Source organism: Lissotriton helveticus, chromosome 6, assembly GCF_964261635.1.
Source record: "Lissotriton helveticus chromosome 6, aLisHel1.1, whole genome shotgun sequence".
Taxonomy (NCBI): Eukaryota; Metazoa; Chordata; class Amphibia; order Caudata; family Salamandridae; genus Lissotriton; species Lissotriton helveticus.
Genome location: NC_136067.1, coordinates 1,421,074,407 through 1,421,095,664, shown reverse-complemented (window position 1 = coordinate 1,421,095,664; position 21,258 = coordinate 1,421,074,407).

Genomic DNA, 21,258 nt, shown 5'->3' with positions numbered 1-21,258 from the left:
AGGTCGTTACCCTGGGAAATGGTGTCAGTGACTCTCGTATGTGCTTTGAACTTCATAATGGCTATAGCTGTAGGTAAATGTATTGCTTCTAACAGAGCTTGAATGAGGGGGCCATGCTGAATCTTGGCTCCATGAGAGGTCATAAAACCTCTTTCTTGCCAGAGGACTCCAAAGTCGTGGACGACTCCGAATGCATAACGTGAATCTGTATATATGTTTACTTTCAGGTTCTTGGCTCGTATGCAGGCTTGGGTCAGAGCGATGAGCTCTGCTGCTTGAGCAGACAGGGTGTCAATACGTTGTGTTTCTATAACTTCAGTTTCAGTAGTCACTGCATATGCTGCCACTAACTCTCCTGTACTTGTTCTCATACATGAACCATCCACATAAAGTGTCAGGTCTGGGTCAGGTAATGCAATGTCCGTCAAGTCTTGTCTTGGCTTCGTCATGGTGTTAATAACTTCCACACAGTCATGTGTTGTAGGATTTGAGGTAATCGAGGGTAACAGTGTAGCAGGGTTTAATATGTTGCAGCGTCTGATCTCTATGTGTGGCTGAAACAGTGTCAGTTCATATCCTGTCAATCGTGCAATTGTCAAGTGCTGAGTCTGTGTTCTGTTTAAAAGAACTTCCACGGAGTGTGGAACCTGTACTGTCAGGGGGTGTCCTAACACTAAGGAATCACTTTGTCTGATAGCTAAAGCTGTGGCTGCAACTGATTTGAGGCACGCAGGCAAAGCCTGGGCTACTGGATCCAATGTGCTAGAAAAATAAGCACAAGGCTTGTGTTGTCCTACTTGATCTTGTGTGAGAACAGATAATGCTGTACCATCGCGTTCAGTGACAAAAAGTGTAAAAGGTTTTCTGTAGCATGGTGTCGCTAAAACAGGTGCTTGACATAAAGCTTTCTTTAATTCGTTGAAAACAAGTGTATGTTCCTGGGTCCAAGGGAGGACAGTCGATGTCGCTGCCTCCTGTGTTGTCAACTGTATCAGTGGCTTGGCTAGATATGCGTACTGAGGGATTCATTGTCTGCAGTAAGAGGTGAGGCCGATAAAAGCTCGTACCTCCTTCTGTGTCTTGGGCTGTGGAAGATGTGCAATTAACTGGATACGGTCAGGTGTCAGCTGTCTACCCCTCTTGGACAGCAAGTGACCAAGGTACACCACTTGCTGGACACAGAATTGTAGTTTCGAAGGGGACACCTTGTGTCCCATTTCTGCCAGAAAATACAAGACTGTCAGTGACGCACGTTCGCAGTCACGTTCTGTACGGGCTGTAATTAATAGGTCATCAACGTACTGGAGCAGGGCAGTGTCAGTTGGCATGTGAATACTATCTAGTTGACGTTTCAGTGTTTGACTGTAAATACTAGGACTTTCTGTGAAACCTTGAGGTGCACGTGTAAATTTATAACTTCGTCCATTTAAACAGAATCCGAAAAGGAACTGGCTGTCCGGATGGATGGGGACACTAAAGAAGGCGTTCTTGAGATCGATAACAGTAAAGAACGTAGCTTCGGAATCAATGGCAGTCAATAGGGAAGAGATATCTGGAACCACTGGGTACTGGGGTATGATACATTTATTAAGTTCTCGAAGGTCAATCACTAGTCGATAGACTGGAGGTGCATTTGGGTCAGTACGTTTAAGGATCGGAATGATAGGAGAATTACATACATTGGAGTCAGTTTCTACAACCACTCCTTGAGCAATGAGCTCGTCAATGATTTTTGATAAGGCTGCTACAGCCTCAGGTGGTAACTTGTATTGTCGGATTCGGGGTAGTACAACTCCTTGTTTCAGAGTGACACGGTATGGTGTAATGTGCATACAACCTACATCAGTAGGACCTTGCGCCCATAAATGCTGTGGTACATTCAATAATCTTGGATCAAAATCTCTTAACACATAATGTCCTTTAAAATCACGTAAAAACAATCTCACTCCTTCCGGAGAACAACAAATCACTGCTCCTAGTTCTTTCAATGTTTTAATACGAAGTAAGTTTTCTGGACATGATTTCGTAAGTAACAAGTCTGTAGTTCGGGACAATGGACCAACTTCTAGGGAAACTGGTTTCGATATTTCATTAACAATAGGCTTTCCTGAAAATCCCAGGGAAACATTTCTTGAGCCTGAGAGAGGGGCCCCTGGAACCTCGTCATGACTGATAGTAGTCCTACTTGCCCCTGTATCAATCAGAAATTTTCTGTCTTTCCCTAATACCTGGCTGTGTACATAGGGACCCTCTTGATCTACAGGAACCTCAATAAGAGGCAAGCCAACCTCTCTCTCTAGGCTGTTTCATGAATACTGCTGATATTCTGGATAATCTGACTGCGCGTACTGGTACATCTGCTGTGTAACGTGTTGTGTGGCAGCTATAGGCTGCGGTACTGTTAGTGTCTGTTGGGCATTCTGCGGTGTTTGCGTATTTTGTGGAATATGTTCCTGCATAGGAGGACGCGGTCTTTCTTTCGTCTTACCAGTAGCTATGTTGTGTTTCAGAACGGCACATTCGTTTATATAGTGACCTGGCTGTTTACAATAATTGCATATCCCTTTAACGGGAGCCGCAAAATGACTAGTCTGAGTCGTACCCCTCTTCTGACTATCCACCGGAACAGACTGTGCAACTAGTACTTTCATTTTCGTGTCTTTCATACGTCTCCTTTCGTGTTCTTGCTCTTCTCTGATTCGGTTCTGGTGGTACTATAACATCTGTAACATTTGGGACGGGGTATTAGCTTGCCAGGTACTCTCAACTTTCAGTACTCGATTTTTAACTTGTGGTAAAGAATACTCTACTAATTTGGTAACAAAAAGATGTGGATACGACTCACTACTTGTTTTCAAGCCGCTATTAATAATGAAACATTTCTCAAATCTGGAATAAAAATCACTAGTGTCCTCGTCTTGTTTCTGTTTACAGGCTGAGATGGCATCCCAGTCTTCCTTTTTCGTGGCTAGTAATCTTGGCAAAACTTGTATTAACAACTCGGGCAATGCTTTGGCTTTTTCCCCGAGACCAGTACCAGGAACTCGTGTTTTATCTTCGTCTTCTAATTCTGCCCAGTCAATCTTTTTCTCTCCCACCTCCCATTCTTTTTCTTTAAGTTTTTCATATATGCCCGCAGGCAACAGGACCTTTAACATTTTAATGATATCGGGATACGTGTATTCTCCCATGCGGAGCATGTCTTTTAATTCACGGTGGAACCCTGCTGGATCTTTATCGTGACAGGGCACTAACTTTTTCATTTCCAGTAATTCTATTTTCGTTAAAGGGGTGTAAACAAATACTCGTTCGAGCGCACCTCCCGTTCCCTCAACAGGATGGACTTCTCGCAAGGGATTCTGTCTGTCTATGTAAAATGTCTTCCTTACTGGAACAGGAACGAAATGTGGAGTCAGGAACGTTCTGTATTTGTGGCGTTGTTCTAAAATGACATTAATCAAATCGGTACCTAGGCCTCTCCATCTGTTTAGGAGTAACTCGTCCAATACATTATATAGGGGACCTGGGTCAGAATGCTGACTTTCGTACAGTGTAATGAGGTGTTGGATCATGTACATACCCACCAGTCGCTGTTCGTCTGGGGAAAGTTTCAGAAACGTTTGGGCCACTACTTCGTCTGAAAATGTGTTAGAATTACTAGTCCATTGAACTGCTGATCGGGCTAGTTCCTGTTCATGCATGGTACTAAGCTCACTGTAACCTATTCGTTGTTTCAAAACTCTATCGGTAGCTTGGAATAAATGCTCAAGAGAACACTGTTCTGGTACGGGAGGAAGAAAAGTTCTCTTGCATTCTAGGCGTGTGTGTCTGTCAGAAGGTCTCATCCTACCTACGTACGCTATTCTGTCTGGGTTCTCTGTGTCTACATCTTCGTCTGAAGTGTCATTCTCTTTCTCGGTTTCTCTCGTTGCTTTCTCCCTTTCGTGTATGCCTAGGATTGGTATACACCTGTTACAACGCATTTTTTACTCCGCACTACCATTACAACGCGACTTTTACTCCGTATACCATTACAACGCATTGCGCTGGGGGGCGCTGTAGGATAGGGAATAAGTTTAATTTTCTATCCAACACCTTCCCTAGTGTCCACGGGGACTGGTGTTGGAATAGAAAATTATACTTACCACTATCCAGCGCCCCAAGGCGCTATGCGTTGTAACGGTATGCGGAGTAAAAGTCGCGTTGTAATGGTATGCGGAGTAATAGTATGCGTTATAACGTCATACATCCCTAGGATTTCCTTACGAATCTTTCTATACATGGATTCTATACAACCTTGTTTACTGTGTTTTCCGTCTGCTATGTTGTCACTCCATTTTATCAGGACTTTCATCTTGTCTTTGTTTTTACCAGGATGGTCTTGTTCTCTTATTAAACAATTTATCAAAAACTGCAAGATCATATTTTGAGTCTCGACTTTCCTGTGTGCCATAGCCTCGTGAATACTTTCTGGTCTTTCCCCTGTTCTGATAAAATGATATATTCTGTCTAAATGTTCCCTCATTTCCGGTAAGATAGTCAAATAGCTTGCAACTCGTCGTAGACGTATGGAATATAATATCATCTGATCTTCGCCTGGCACTGGGTCATATCTACAATCCGTAAGGTATTGTTTGAGGGCTGCGTATGTAGCTACTTTTGGCGTGCGCTGTAATGCTGCGTCTCTCAGCGTCATCCGTTTTACTTGAGGCGGGGTGATAGGGATACCTCCCCCTGCTCCTCCTGAACTAGAATCGGCAACTAATACTGGATGTGCCGTTGCTGGTAATGTGACTGGTAAAGTAGGCAAGCGTAATGTGGGTTGGTCCTGGGTTACTGGCGGATTAAAAGGATTTCCGGGACCAGTGTCTGGAGGAACCGTAATTGCGTTAATAACAGGGTTGTGAGGTTGAGCAGGCGAAGGAGGATTCGGATTTGTATATTCTGGGACAGTGTTGTCTAAATAGGAAGAAAGGAAAATTTCAGCTGCGGTCGGTTTATGACGTAGCTTAGTCGGGACCAATGGTGGCGGTAAATTACAGGGTGCTTCCAGGATCGCCTTAGGCAGGCCCTCGGCGAGAACGGGATACATGCCTTTAATAAGGGCATTTCTTTGTCTGTCTAACTGTTCTGCTCTAACTCGTTCACCTTCTTCTAGTAGTTCCCTTTCTTGGGCTTTTTCTGATGATTCCCTACTTAGTTCTGCTTTCCTGAATTCTTTTTCTGTTCTTTTATGCGATTCTTTACGCCACAATTCTATGGCATCTTTCTGGGATTGTCGGGCTTTCTTTTTCCATAATGCTTCCTCTACTCTCATGATGCACTCAGCATCCCAGGTTCCTGAAACAGGCCATCTATATTTCTCTTCCAGATGTTTGGTATAGTCTACCCATAAGTCTAAGTATAGTATGGCATCTAAGCCATGTTTATGATACATGAAATGTCCAGGACTGTCCCTAGGTGGGACAGGAACTGATTCTTCGAATATCCCTTTTCTGGTTCCTATCTGACGTAACTTTGAAAACAGAGGCATATTTGAACGTACTTGAACTTGAGCACAATGAACACAGTAAACACAGTAATGAAATAGCAAACAAATCATTCATACCACGACATCAAAAACACATTAAAAACATTTCGAACAGATACTACCTAGTACATTGAAAACATAATACTGGAAATCTCGAGAGACTATACTAGAAAACAGAATTACTGGATGCACTGCTAAAACAGTACAGAACATACCGGTCTCATAAAGAGACACGTCATACCGTACCCACCTAGGTGAACACGTCGGACCGGATCTGTGTACCCAGACCCGTCTGGACCGGGCACAAATTAATGAACCCGTCTAGATGCGTTCCCAGCAATGGTACTCACCGGGAAGCAATACTGAAGGCCTCGGACTGGACTGGACTGGACTGCTACGACGTCTGGTTACTGCTACGCACTACGCATGCGCTTCGGGCTTCGGAAACAGGTGGGCCTCCGGATACCTCGGACCTTGCTCTCTCAGCTTGGGCTCTGGTCGGGACTCTCCGCCTTCCTCACCGCCTCGTCTGGATGCTGGACCGCAGTCTCCGTCTCCTCCGTGGGCCTGAGGGAGTTTAGCAGGAAAACCTGCAGGTGCACAGTAGGGGTCCGTCACGGCTGTAGAAGGGGTCAGGGGGCCTGCGTTACATCGCCGGCGCGTGGGGAAGGGGCTCGTTCCTGTTCGGGCGCCATTATGTGGTAAATAAATAAATTACCGGTACTATTTTTCTATGCATTAAATGAAAAGGATAGCTCAATAAATGAGAGGCAGAGTCCGTGGTATCTGAGTCATACGGGCTTTAATTAAATGGCTCGAGCCAATGGACATCGTGTTCCATCACCTACTAAGGTTCAGGAAGGGACATTCAACATTTCATTAACATCATACAATATATATAGTAGAACTGTACAGTTGCATTGAATACAGTAGGCGTAACAAGTGAAAAGAGAAAGATAAGAACATATGGGCGTGAAAGAAGGCGGGCAGAGGGCGCGCACGGAGGTGTGTGATGTAGACGTCACAGAAGTGTCATAGGTGGGTGGACACATGGAGGGGGTTTCATGGGCAGCTGGAACCTTTAACCTACTGGTGCGCGCAAAACGAGTCATGACGTGTAACTGGGGAGGGCTGGGGAGCGCTGACTTCTAGCACTAGTAGAGGAGACTGAAGTCTGGGATGTCAGAACGACCTGTACCTATAGCGTATCTGATATCTAGTGTTTGGAGAACATGTTGCTTGATTCTAAAAGTCATCAGAGCAAAGGCTGCTTGTCACTAAAGGCTAGTGTATGCGTATATTCCTTTATGTATTGCGTGAGCTATGGATCTTCTATGGATACTAATTCAGTAAATCACTTGCATGGAGACAGAAAGACTGGACCGTAGACGGATATGTTTATCCTGTTCGTTAGCTAGGAATGTGAAGCCGGGGAGCTGAACAGATAACTGTAGGCATAACATATTCTTGGCAGGCAGGCCAGGCCGAGCCGGGCACCGCGTTGCTGGGCAGGAAGTAAGGGAAGGGTCAAGGATGCGGGCGGGGCTGCATCTCTTGGAACGGTTCAGGAGGCCTGAGGCCTGAATCTGGTGTCCGGACCCTGTGGGGCCTTAGAAACGGGTGCATCTCGATGATTTAACGTGCACCATGTAAAGACGTTGGCAACATAGGCCTAGAAGCCTAATTCACGTTGCTTTCACGGAGGACTGGATAACTAACATACTAACGTTGGACGCAACTGCAAAGGCGTCTTTATTTTCGGTCATGGAAGGAAAATGCATAGAAATCATGCACATATACCACATGATGGGGAACACGTAGGGACACATAGCAGGGCAAAATTCAATTTTCCTCAATGGCACCCAGGTGATGTCCATTAAGTTGCCGCACTGGTTTTGGTATCCTACAATGCTGCTCCAAATAACGGCGTGGGGCGCCCCGGGGGGGGGGGTGAGGCGGCGTGAACGGGCCTCCCCAGGTTGAGGCTCGTCTGCTGTAGTGGGGCGCCCCTTTACCGTTTCAGTTGCCATTCCACCCGCTTTTGGTACACTGTGCCAAAATCCGCCATTCAGCTGAGTTGCGCCCACTCTTGCGGTGCAGCGATAGGCGGCTGCCACAGGACTCTCAAAATGGCGGCAGGCTCTTTCCTTTTTGGGCCTGGTCCACTGAAATGGCCCTGGGACACTTTGGAACTCGGACGCTTGTCTACTAGGTCTTGGACCCCATTCTCGAAAGCGTCCCCTCAGCCTTGAAGATTCTACAAAAGTCATGGGGGCCACCGACTGCTGCAGGCTTCCGGTGGGGAGCGGCTGCCATGATTGCTCGCGGAATGACCACGACGGAGCCACGAGATGGTGGTGCTTTCATGCTGACGCCAGCTTCAGTCTGAAACATCCAGAAACAAGGTGGGGCTTTCATCGTTTGGGAATTTTTTTTTTTTAATCCAATGAAAAGTGTATTTTTAGGTCATATGATCAAGCCTTCCATCATTAGGAAACCAAAAGTAAAATGAACCAATGAAAAGTTTTATAAACAAGTCACATGACCTGTTATGCGGCATAGGGCTATAAAAAGCGTAGAAAATCAGTTGGCACGTGAGGCGGCGTCAGTAGCGGACCGATGTGCGAATAGGCCGAAGGCAGCACAACGCGCCAAGATCCGGATGGCACCGAGGTGGTGTCCAGCAAGTTGCCGCACTGGTGTGGCCATCCTACAATGCTGCGCCGAAAGTCGGCGTGGGGCGCCCCGTTGGCCTGTGAGTTCGCGTCAGTCAGTGGGGGCTGTTTGAGGATCTGACTGCATTGGAAAGCAATGTGATGCTGTGCGTCGCCCCCAAGATGAGGCGGCGTCAGTAGCGGACCGATGTGCGAATAGGCCGAAGGCAGCACAACGCGCCAAGATCCGGATGGCACCGAGGTGGTGTCCAGCAAGTTGCCGCACTGGTGTGGCCATCCTACAATGCTGCGCCGAAAGTCGGCGTGGGGCGCCCCGTTGGCCTGTGAGGTGGCGTCAGTAGCGAACCGATGTGTGAATAGGCCGGAACCAGCACAAGGCGCCAAGATCCGGATGGCACCGAGGTGGAGTCATAGTTGAGAGTTCTGAGAAGCGGGGGGAAGGCGGCGCAAACGAGTCTCTCCCTCCATGTGGAGGCACTTCATCTGCAGTGGGGCGCCGAGATCAGGATGGCACCGAGGTGGTGTCTAGCAAGTTGCCGCACTGGTGTGTGTTGAAAAGATGAAAGATCCTCAGCAAGTCTATGTTACTTCAATGGAGCGCCGTCTAGCTGAGTTTAGCCCGCTCTTGCTGCTACAGCGACAGGCGGCTGCAACAGGACTCTCAAAATGGCGGCCTGTTCTTTGGATTTGGGCCTGGTCCACTAAAATTGCCCTGGGACACCTTAGAACTCGGACGCTCGAATTTTTTTTCCTTTCCTCTACATGCAAAAAAGGTAAATGCCCGGTACGTTACCTGCCTCATCTGCCACGATGTACTCTCCAGAGGAACCGAAAAAAAATATAGTTATGGTATTTGTGGCAAATAAATTTCATGTGGACAGATGAGTGTTACTCTAATAAATACAGCATATGAACATCATCATAGTCGATGGTTGGTGGAGACATTTTGACTATATCCTGGACCTGCCCGTCCTCGCCCAAAATGGCGCCGGAATAAATGGGACTCGTAACTCCTTGTTGTGTACTGGTTCCACAACCTTGATATCACGAGATACGTATGCAGTTTTGAAGCACATGGCGGGCGGGGACGAGAATTGATTGAATATTTCGACATCCCTATTGATATTAAGTTCTGATGTGTTATTAATTACTGTACTATTGAAAGTTCGAATTAACGTCACCCATGGTACTTGCCCGCAAATGTATATCTAGATAATTTTATTGTAACTGGCCCTGTCGTTTTTTAATTATAAAATGTACGTCCACCGATTCCGCAACTGTTAGACACCTTAGTTCTTGCAACCTAATGGCCCGCCCGTTACGTTCCTCTACAGTGTAAATGTCTCCTCATCATATACGATTACAGTTTGCTCCATGGCCGGCCCACGTGGTTATAGGCCCGTATTTGTATACTGACATTTTCACAATAAAGGTTTTTAAAAGAAAACATGGTAGTAGTATTTACATTGGTAAAGTTTTTAATAATAGTCACTGTTTTCGAATCAGTAAAAGGCAAGTGAAATAAAGCAGTCCAATTACATGAAGGGTAAAAGGTATAATACGCAGGTAAGCAGTAAAGATAAATGGTCAAGGGCTGTTGTGTTTTCTACTCCTGCAACATAAAGTGATCGATAAGAATCTGATATTCAGGCGTATCGGCGACTAAGACAGCAGGCCGAGCCTCTTTTGCTCAACGGCTCCGTCATGGGACGAAGAAACGCCCTTTTTCTCGAAAAAGGAATATATTTTACTTGCAGGACAGTTGTAAATTTTCCGGGAAAGTACATTAGCCTGGAACATTATAACATATATGTTTAAGAAAATATAATGTTCGAAAGTAATAAAAAGTGTAATTTTTAGGTCATATGACCAAGCCTTTCATCATTAGAATAAGAAAAGTAAAATGAACCAATTAAAAGTTTTATTAACAAGTCACATGACCTGTTATGCTTACGTTACGCGCTGCGCGCCGCGCCCCGGATCGCTTCCGGGAAGCTGCGCTTCGCGCATCGGAGCACTTCCGGATGCGCTAACGCGGCGCGTCATATGACGCATTACGCGACAACGCAGGTCCAGAATATAGTCAAAATGTCTCCACCAACCAGCGGTCGGAACACAACCCCTTTCAGCAGGCTAAATAGTTCTGTTAAATGACAACAGAAGGGACAGGCAACAAGAACCATCAGTCAAAGAGGGGAGGGCAAGTTCTTCTCTACGGGTCACGTTGGGGCGCTACCGGAACTGATCGAATTGGTAGTCTACAGTGTTTCTGGATGTTTCAGACTGAAGCTGGCGTCAGCATGAGAGCACCACCATCTCGTAGCTCCGTCGTGGCCATTCCACGAGCAATCATGGCAGCCGCTCCCCACCAGAAGCCTGCGGGAGTCGGGGGCCCCCAAGACTTTTGTAGAATCTTCAAGGCTGAGGGGACGCTTTCGAGAATGGAGCCCAAGCCCTAGCAGACAAGCGTCCGAGTTCCAAGGTGTCGCAGGGCCATTTTAGTGGACCACGCCCAAATCTGAAGAGCCGGCCGCCATTTTGAGAGTCCTGTGGCAGCCGCCTATCGCTGCACCGCAAGAGCGGGAGCAACTCAACTACATGGTGAGCGAAAAGCTGTAGTCGCAAGAGCGGGCGGTAAACAGCTGAATAGCGGAAGAGGCACAGTGTAGCAAAAGCGGGCGGAATGGCAACTGAAACGGTAAAGGGGCGCCCCACTACAGCGTGTCTTCAGGTCAAACGGATTGTGGGACAAGGTCCAGAATGGAAGAGTCACCAAAAGGCAAAAAGTTCCGCTTAACCCCGGGAGCCGGCCACCTATGTCGGGGGCGATCTCAGGCCACACCAGGGCAACACGACTTGGGGAGGGGGCCGGAGCAAAGCGCCCCCTCCGAGTCCGCGCCATCACACCGTCCCTCGGGGGCCTCCGTCAAGCGTTTCAGGGAGGCACCGCATCACATTGTTTTCAAATGCAGTCACGTCCTCAAACAGCCCCCACTTACATTGAGAATAGTGAAGCTGTAGCAGGTGCAAATAAGCTTCAGACAGTCTAACAAGCACTCCTCAAAACTTTGAACTATCAGAGTGCATGAGTTTCATGCTCGATCGATTGAGCTAGCCGGATCGGGCAACAAAAAGTATAAAATAGTTATGTAAATAGTTATTTAATAAAATGTTTTACCCTGTTACTTTGCTGGTGTGTTGTATATATTTGTAATATTTGCATAGAGTTTATCGTTATTTTGGGCGGGGTGGGTGGCGGAGCCAAGCTGTCTTGCAGCCATCATGGTGTGGAGTTCAGTTCATCTCACTAGTTTCGTATTTCTCATGAGGGGTTGTTCCTAATGTTTCTATTTTAGCGTGGTCAAATAGAGATCCCATTAGTGGCCTACTGATTTTGCTCGATCCCTTTTGTTTTTTTACACGATTTTTCACTATCTGCAAAGACTAAACAGAGTATTGCGACTCTGTGCTTGTTTGTAAATAGAGAATGAACCAAAGAGAACCAATTCTAAAACAGTAAATGCTTGGATAACAATCAATCAAATGGAGAGAGAAGCAGGCACGACGGATTACAACGGGGGCAAAGGCCTGCGTTAACTACCCTTCACTATCTACAAAGAGAGAAAATGTTTTTACTTACCACGTACTTGACATTCGACAGCTTATGATATTTGCTATTAAAAACCATTGAAATTCACTGAAAAAACCATAGGTTAGAGACCATATATAGTTAGGAATTAGCATTTAAAAAACCTTGAAAATTCACTGAAAAAACCATAGGTTATAGACCATATATAGTTAGGAATTAGCATTTAAAAAACCTTATTTTACTTACACAAAACCATTGAAATTCCATATATAGTTAGTTGCACTAACTATATATCGCGCACCCGCAATCCACTGCTGATGATGTCACATATTACATCATTCATGACATGGTCAGTGACATCACTGATGACATCACTGATGACATCTCAAATGACATCACTGATGACATCTCATTTGACATCATTCTTGTGCTAATACGATAAACCTCTTCAGACTCTAATATAACCTTAGATACACTCAGTGTATACAGACACTCACACACTGTCACTCATCCATGGAGTTACTCACACACCTAGTCAGTCATGCAAAGAAACAATCTCACCTCCATTTCCTCAACTATACAGTTATACACACCTTACTTATTCAAACATATACTAACACATATTTACTCTCTTATACAATCCCTGATACAAGTTCACAATGATCCATACAGCCACTCACACATTCAGTGGCTCTCATGCACAGTTGTTTATATATGCCAACTCTCACATGTACTGTGTTTTACATATGTACTTACTATGACATGTAGCATTGAGATATCCATTCACTCATCAATACACTCATGCACACAGTCAACCGCCCATGTAGCTTTTTCCACATGCACTCTTGAACTCATACACCTAGTGAATTAACTGCTCACACATCTATGCACAGAGTCACACACCTCCCAGCCACCCCCACACAAACTCAATCTCCCATACAAATACTTGGGCAACCAATCAATAACACATATAGCCTCTCGTATAGCTAATGATCAACACATGCAGCAGTTTACATCACAACAGACATACTGATGCACACATTCAGACAGTTTAGTCACTAACCCATGCATTTAGTATGACACATTTATTCACTCACTCATACAGTCAGTCACGCACCTACTAAATCCTTCATCCAGTCACTTATACATCCACTCATTCTTCAATATATCAAACATATTTAAACTTTACAGAAACACACAGTCACTGGATGATGTCATCAGTGATGTCATCAGTGATGTCATTTGAGATGTCATCAGTGATGTCATCAGTGATGTCACTGACCATGTCATGAATGATGTAATATGTGACATCATCAGCAGTGGATTGCGGGTGCGCGACATATAGTTAGTGCAACTAACTATATATGGAATTTCAATGGTTTTGTGTAAGTAAAATAAGGTTTTTTAAATGCTAATTCCTAACTATATATGGTCTATAACCTATGGTTTTTTCAGTGAATTTTCAAGGTTTTTTAAATGCTAATTCCTAACTATATATGGTCTCTAACCTATGGTTTTTTCAGTGAATATATATATATATTTACTGAAAAAAACATAGGTTAGAGACCATATATAGTTAGCTGGACATTTTATTGACATAAAACCAATGAAATTCCATATATAGTTAGTTGCACTAACTATATATCGCGCACCCGCAATCCACTGCTGATGATGTCACATATTACATCATTCATGACATGGTCAGTGACATCACTGATGACATCGCTGATGACATCTCAAATGACATCACTGATGACATCTCAAATGACATCACTGATGACATCATCGAGTGTCTGTGTGTTTTTGTAAAGTTTAAATATGTTTTACATATTGAAGAATGAGTGGATGTATGGAAGACTGAGTGTGTGTGTGGCTGGCTGGGAGGTGTGTGACTGTGCATATCAATGTGTACTTGTATCAGTGATTGTATAAGAGAGTAAGTATGTGTTAGTATATGTGTGAAAAAGTATGGTGTTCTGTGTTTAACTGTATAGATGAGGAAATCGAAGTGTGATTGATTCTTCACAGGACTAACTAGGTGTATGAGTGCATATGATAGTGTTGTAATAATGAGTGACTGTATGTATGATTGATTGTATGGGTGAATGAGTGAATGTGTGTGTAGACGTAGGAATCAGTGAGTGCGTATGTAGTAACTGGTATTGGTGTGTCATGATGTCATCAGTGATGTCATTTGAGATGTCGTCAGTGATGTCATTTGAGATGTCATCAGTGATGTCATCAGTGATTTCACTGAAGTATGGTGTTCTGTGTTTAACTGTATAGATGAGGAAATGGAAGTGTGATTGATTCTTTACAGGACTGACTAGGTGTGTGAGTAACTCCATGGATGAGTGGCAGTGTGTGAGTGTCTGCATAGGTGTATGAGTGCATATGATAGTGTTGTAATAATGAGTGACTGTATGTATGAGTGATTGTATGGGTGAATGAGTGAATGTGTGTGTAGACGTAGGAATCAGTGAGTGCGTATGTAGTAACTGGTATTGGTGTGTCATGATGTCATCAGTGATGTCATTTGAGATGTCATCAGTGATGTCATCAGTGATGTCATTTGAGATGTCATCAGTGATGTCACTGACCATGTCATGAATGATGTAATATGTGACATCATCAGCAGCGGATTGCGGGTGCGCGATATATAGTTAGTGCAACTAACTATATATGGAATTTCATTGGTTTTATGTCAATAAAATGTCCAGCTAACTATATATGGTCTCTAACCTATGGTTTTTTCAGTGAATTTTCAAGGTTTTGTAAATGCAAATTCCTAACTATATATGGTCTATAACCTATGGTTTTTTCAGTGAATTTCATTGGTTTTTTAAAAGCTAATATCTATAGCTGTAAAATATATTCTTTATTACGTGACGTATCACGTAGCCACGTGAGACGCCTCTTGACGCGTCGCATAACCTTGACGTATCGGCTCTGCAGCGCAAACACAACTTGTAACGTAAGCGTGCCGGAGCACGCTTACAGATATATATATATTTTTTTTAACCTTAATTAGACAGAATTCACACGTGCACATATCTTGAGGCCTTGCAAAGGCACATCAAACAAACAGTCCCTACAATTTTGCCAAGTTTGCTGGAAATCTATTCCCTTCATTTTTTTTTTTACTGTTTCTCTTGGTTTTCCCCTTGTTACGCTTATCGGGACGCTACCCGGTACGCGAACCGGACGCTCCAAAAACACAAGATGGCGGACTCCCGTTACGCTGCCGGTTAGCTGCCCGGTTCGTGTACCGGGAAGCGCCTCTACCGCGAAAAATCGCGGGGGACTTTAATATCCCCCTCATCAATCCTAGGGGGTCAGGAGGGGTTTACCATGCCCCCTTTCCTTCATTTCCCCCTTCTTTTTTCACCATATCTTGTCTCTCGAACCTACCGAGAGACAAGATGGCGGCCGCTCCGGACTGTTTAGAATGTTGACAGACACCGGAGAGCCAATCAGCTTCGCTTCGCGAAGTTCCGTTACGCGTCAGGTACGCGAACCGGGGCGCTAACCGGAGCGCTGTCACAGATATATATATTTTTTTAAACGTTAATTTCTCAAAATCCACTGGAGCACATATATTGAGACATAGCAAAGGCACGTCGGGCAAACCATATCTACAATTTTGCCAAGTTTCATGTAAATCTATTCAGCCGTTCGAGCTAAAAGTGAGTCCAACCGCCCTATGGAAAAATGAATGTGAAAAACGTGTTTTGGGACCCCCCTTTTTTCTCGCCCCCCCCTTGACGAAACCCCGCCAGGGGCTGCTCAGAAACAAAATGTGCCATTTTCCTGAAAATTTCAGCCAATTCCGTCCACAAACGCCAAAGTTATTAGACATAGATTTTTCAGAAATCCCATAGAGAAAAAATCCTAACTATATATACCCACTGGCTATCGCCAGTAGGTAATATACATATATAAACATATATAATCTGCATATTACCTACTGGCGGTCGCCAGTAGGTATATATAGTTAGGATTTCTTCTCTATGGGATTTTTGAAAATTCTATGTCTAATAACTTTGGCGTTTGTGGACGGAATTGGCTGAAATTTTCAGGAAAATGGCACATTTTGTTTCTGAGCAGCCCTTGAAAATTTGGGGGGGTTCGTCAAGGGGGGGCCGAGAAAAAAGGGGGGTCCCAAAACGTGTTTTTAACATTGAGTTTTCCATAGGGTGGTTGGCCTCACTTTTAGCCCGAACGGCTGAATGGATTTGCACGAAACTTGGCAAAATTGTAGGGACTGGTAGCCCGATGTGCCTTTGCTAGGTCTCAATATATGTGCTCCAGTGGATTTTGAGAAATTAACGTTCAAAAAAAGATATATATCTGTAACAGCGGACCGGGCAGCGCTCCGGTTCGCGGACTTTTCGCGGTACGGAGCTTTGTGAAGCGAAGCTGATTGGTTCTCCGGCGTCTGTGAACATTCCAAACAGTCCGTAGCGGCCGCCATCTTGACTCTCGGTAGGATCGAGAGACAAGAGGAGGCCAAAGCGAAGGGGCAAATGACCATAAGGGGGCATAGTAGATCCTCGCTGACCCCCTAGGTTTGATGTGGAGGTTTTAAAAGGGCCCCGCGGGGCAAAAAAAAAAAATAATAATAATAATCGAACGGCTGAATGGATTTGCACGAAACTTGGTAAAATATTAGGGACTGGTAGCCCGATGTGCCTTTGCTAGGTCTCAATATATGTGCTCCAGTGGATTTTGAGAAATTAACGTTCAAAAAAAGATATATATCTGTAACAGCGCTCCGCTTCGCGTAACGGAGGTTTGCGAAGCTGATTGGTTCTCCGGCGTCTGTAAACATTGCAAACAGTCCGTAGCGGCCGCCATCTTGTCTCTCGGTAGGATCGAGAGACAAGAGGAGGCCAAAGCGAAGGGGAAAATGACCATAAGGGGGCATAGTAGATCCTCCTTGACCTCTTAGGTTTGATGTGGAGGTTTTAAAAGGGCCCCGCGGGGCAAAATAAAAAATAATAATAATAATCGAACGGCTGAATGGATTTGCACGAAACTTGGCAAAATTGTAGGGACTGGTAGCTCGATGTGCCTTTGCTAGGTCTCAATATATGTGCTTCAGTGGATTTTGAGAAATTAACGTTCAAAAACAAGATATATATCTGTAACAGCGCTCCGCTTCGCGGAGATAAAATTATATCTGTATTACCTAGCTGTTGCTAACACCAGTTAGCGACGGCTAGTAGGAGATAGCGACCATCTTGGGCCCCACTTTGCATGTGAGTGATATTTATCACTAATGACATGCAAAGTGGGCATGCCAAGATGTTAGCGACTGGAAACAGTCGCTAACATCGCTATCTCCTATTATCAACTTTTGGAAATATTTGCGATAAGCGCGAATATCTCCAAAAGCTAGCACCTGCCCTGAGCAGTTCTTAGCCATGTTATCCAATGGGAGGTGGATAACATGGCTAAGAGCATTAGCTTGGTAATGCATGAATATCGCTGAGTTTTCAGCGATATTAATGCATTGCGGTCGTTTTTTATCGTATTTGCGATAAACCTTGATAATAGCAAGGTTTATCTGCGATAATTTCTGACGATGCTTAGCTGTAAAAAAATCGTTGCTAAGCATCGTTAGGGATAAATATCGCTTAACTTTGGTAATATGCCCCAACGTCTGTTAACGTTCGATTCGAAGGAAATCAGGAAGTGTTGAAAAACATTGTCTGCACCAACTTGCCTTTTTTCAAATGCCACACTTTTGTCGTGCACGGCAGTCATTTTAGATGCCTTGACCAGACCCACTCTGTGCACGCTGTCGATCCTTAGCATGGCTCCCCACCCTCGCAAGCATCTCCCCCAGGCAGTGGTCACCCCCGCTCTCTGTCTTATGCATGGGTAATAAACCACCCCCCATCTGCGCTGCTCTTCCCTGAGAATCACACCCTGTGCCCGCCCGACACCTCCCTTTCGCCCTATTCACTACCGCACCCTCTGACACTCCTTTTCCTCTGTGTCCGATTGTCCAGGCCGGTCCTAGGGTATCAGCTAGCCCTGCAGATGTAGTTTATGGCCCCAGCTGTAAAGAATCACCCCTCTTCAAAGGAGTTATAGTAGATCAAGGCCCACACTCGATGAGATCCGTCACAGCAGACGCGTTCCTATTATCTGAAAACCATCCTGTATTGTGATTGGGGAGGGGACCGAGCCTGAAGCGGAAGATTCCAGGGATGACTCTTTGTACATCAAAGTTTTTACAATTATGTGTCACATTAAAAATATATAGCACTCCAACAAAGTAGTAAGATTATAAAACTTTAATAACTTATAAATATATACAAGAAAACAAAAACAGTAATAACATATAAACATTTTTAGGGAAAAACAACAAAGTAGCGGTCGGCTGTGCGAATAGTCCCAACGCAGCACAACGTCCAGATTTCTGGCGTGGGGCGTCGCGGGGGGTGGGTCATCAGTAGCAAACTGTTGTGCGAATAGTTCCAAGGCAGCAGAACGATGGCACCAAGGTGATGTCCAGTAAGTTGCCGCACTGGTTTTGGTATCCTACAATGCTGCTCCGAATAACGGCGTGGGGCGCCCCGGTGGAGGCGGCGTGAACGGGCCTCTCCAGGTGGAGTCTCATCTGTTGTAGTGGGGGGCCCCTTTACTGTTTCAGTTGCCATTCCGTCCGCTTTTGGTCCACTGTGTCAAAAGCCGCAATTCAGCTGAGTTGCGCCCACTCTTGCGGTGCAGCGATAGGCGGCTGTCACAGGACTCTCAAAATGGCGGCAGGCTGTTTCCTTTTTGGGCCTGGTCCACTGAAATGGCCCTGGGACACCTTGGAAATCGGACGCTTGTCTGCTAGGTCTTGGACCCCATTCTCGAAAGCGTCCCCTCCGCCTTGAGGATTCATCAAAAGTTTTGGGGGCCCCCGACTCCTGTAGGCTTCTGGTGGGGAGCGGCTGCCATGATTGCTCGCGGAATGACCACGACGGAGCTACGAGATGGTGGTGCTCTCATGCTGACGCCAGCTTCAGTCTGAAACATCCAGAAACAAGGTGGGGCTTTCATCGTTTGGGAAAAAAAAAAATTTTTCATTCAATGAAAAGTGTTGTTTTTAGGTCATATGATCAAGCCTTCCATCATTAGGAAACCAAAAGTAAAATGAACCAATGAAAAGTTTTATAAACAAGTCACATGACCTGTTATGCGGCATAGGGTATAAAATGCGGAGAAAATACGTTGGCACGTGAGGCGGCGTCAGTAGCGGACCGATTTGCGAATAGGCCGAAGGCAACACAACGCGCCAAGATCCGGATGGCACCGAGGTGGTGTCCAGCAAGTTGCAGCACTGGTGTGGCCATCCTACAATGCTGAAAGTCGGCGTGGGGCGCCCCGTTGGCCTGTGAGTTTGCGTCAGTAGCGGACCGATGTGCGAATAGGCCGAAGGCAGCACAACGCGCCAAGATCCGGATGTCACCGTGGTGGTTTCATAGTTGAGAGGCACTTCATCTGCAGTGGGGCGCCGAGATCCGGATGGCACCGAGGTGATGTCTAGCAAGTTGCTGTACTGATGTGGTCATCCTACAATGCTGAAACTCGGCGTGGGGCGCCCCATTAGCCTGTGAGATGGCGTCAGTAGCGGACCGATGTGCGAATAGGCCGAAGGCAGCACAACGCGCCAAGATCCGGATGGCACCGAGGTGGTGTCTAGTAAGGTGCACTGGTGTGGCCATCCTACAATGTTGAAAGTCGGCGTGGGGCGCCCCGTTGGCCTGTGAGATGGCGTCAGTAGCGGACGGATGTGCGAATGGGGCCAAAGGCAGCGCAACAATGTTTTCTGAATAAAAGACACCACAAGGCGCTGAGATGCCAAGATCCGGATGGCACCGAGGTGGTGTCTAGCAAGTTGTGGCACTGGTGTGGCCATCCTACAATGGTAAAAGTCGGCATGGGGCGCCCTGTTGGCCTGTGAGATGGTGTCAGTAGCGGACCGATGTGCGAATGGGGCCAAAGGCAGCGAAACAATATTTTCCGAATAGAAGACACCACTAGGCGTTGAGATGCCAAAATCCGGATTGCACCGAGGTGGTGTCTAGCAAGTTGCTGTACTGGTGTGGTCATCCTACAATGCTGAAACTCGGCGTGGGGCGCCCCATTAGCCTGTGAGATGGCGTCAGTAGCGGACCGATGTGCGAATGGGGCCAAAGGCAGCGCAACAATATTTTCTGAAGAGAAGACACCAAAAGGCGCTGAGATTCGGTTACCACCGAGGTGATGTCTAGCAAGTTGCCGCACTGGTGTGGCCATCCTACAATACTGCTCCGAATAACGGCGTGGGGTGCCCGAAGGGGGGGGGGGGAGGCGGCGTGAACGGGCCTTCCTAGGTGGAGGCTCGTCTGCTGTAGTGGGGCGCCCCTTTACCGTTTCAGTTGCCATTCAGCTGAGTTTCGGCTGCTCTTGATGCTACAGCGACAGGCGGCTGCAACAGGACTCTCAAAATGGCGGCCTGTTCTTTGGATTTGGGCCTGCTCCACTAAAATGGCCCTGGGACACCTTAGAACTCGGACGCTCGATTTTTTTTTCCTTTCCTGTACATGCAAAAAAAGGTAAATGCCCGGTACGTTACACGCTTCATCTGCCACGATGAACTCTCCAGAGGAACCGAAAAAAAATATAGTTATGGTAACTATACCATGCATCGTCATATGGAGAGGTGGCATCAATTAATTATAGTGCTGCATAAAAGAGAGATTTGGAGGAGAACCCCTGACCTGCTAGTACATTCATCAAAGAAGTGGCACTGACAGCATCAGAGGCAAGGGAAACGGTCCCAAATATTTAGAAGAACTTTGGAAAGATTAAAATGACATGTTTAGATTGTGGCAAATTAATTTCATGTGGACAGATGAGTGTTACTCTAATAAATACAGCATATGAACATCATCATAGTCGATGGTTGGTAGAGACATTTTGACTATATCCTGGACCTGCCCGTCCTCGCCCAAAATGGCGCCGGAATAAATGGGACTCGTAACTCCTTGTTGTGTACTGGTTGCAGAACCTTGAAATCACGAGATACGTATGCAGTTTTGAAGCACATGGCGGGCGGGGACGAGAATTGATTGAATATTTCGACATCCCTATTGATATTAAGTTCTGATGTGTTATTGATTACTGTACTATTGAAAGTTCGAATTAACGTCACCCATGGTACTTGCCCGCAAATGTATATCTAGATAATTTTATTGTAACTGGCCCTGTCGTATTTTAATTATAAAATGTACGTCCACCGATTCCGTAACTGTTAGACACCTTAGTTCTTGCAACCTAATGGCCCGCCCGTTACGTTCCTCTACAGTGTAAATGTCTACTCATCATATACGATTACAGTTTGCTCCGTGGCCGGCCCACGTGGTTATAGGCTCGTATTTGTATAATGAAATCTTCACAATAAAGGTTTTTAAAAGAAAACA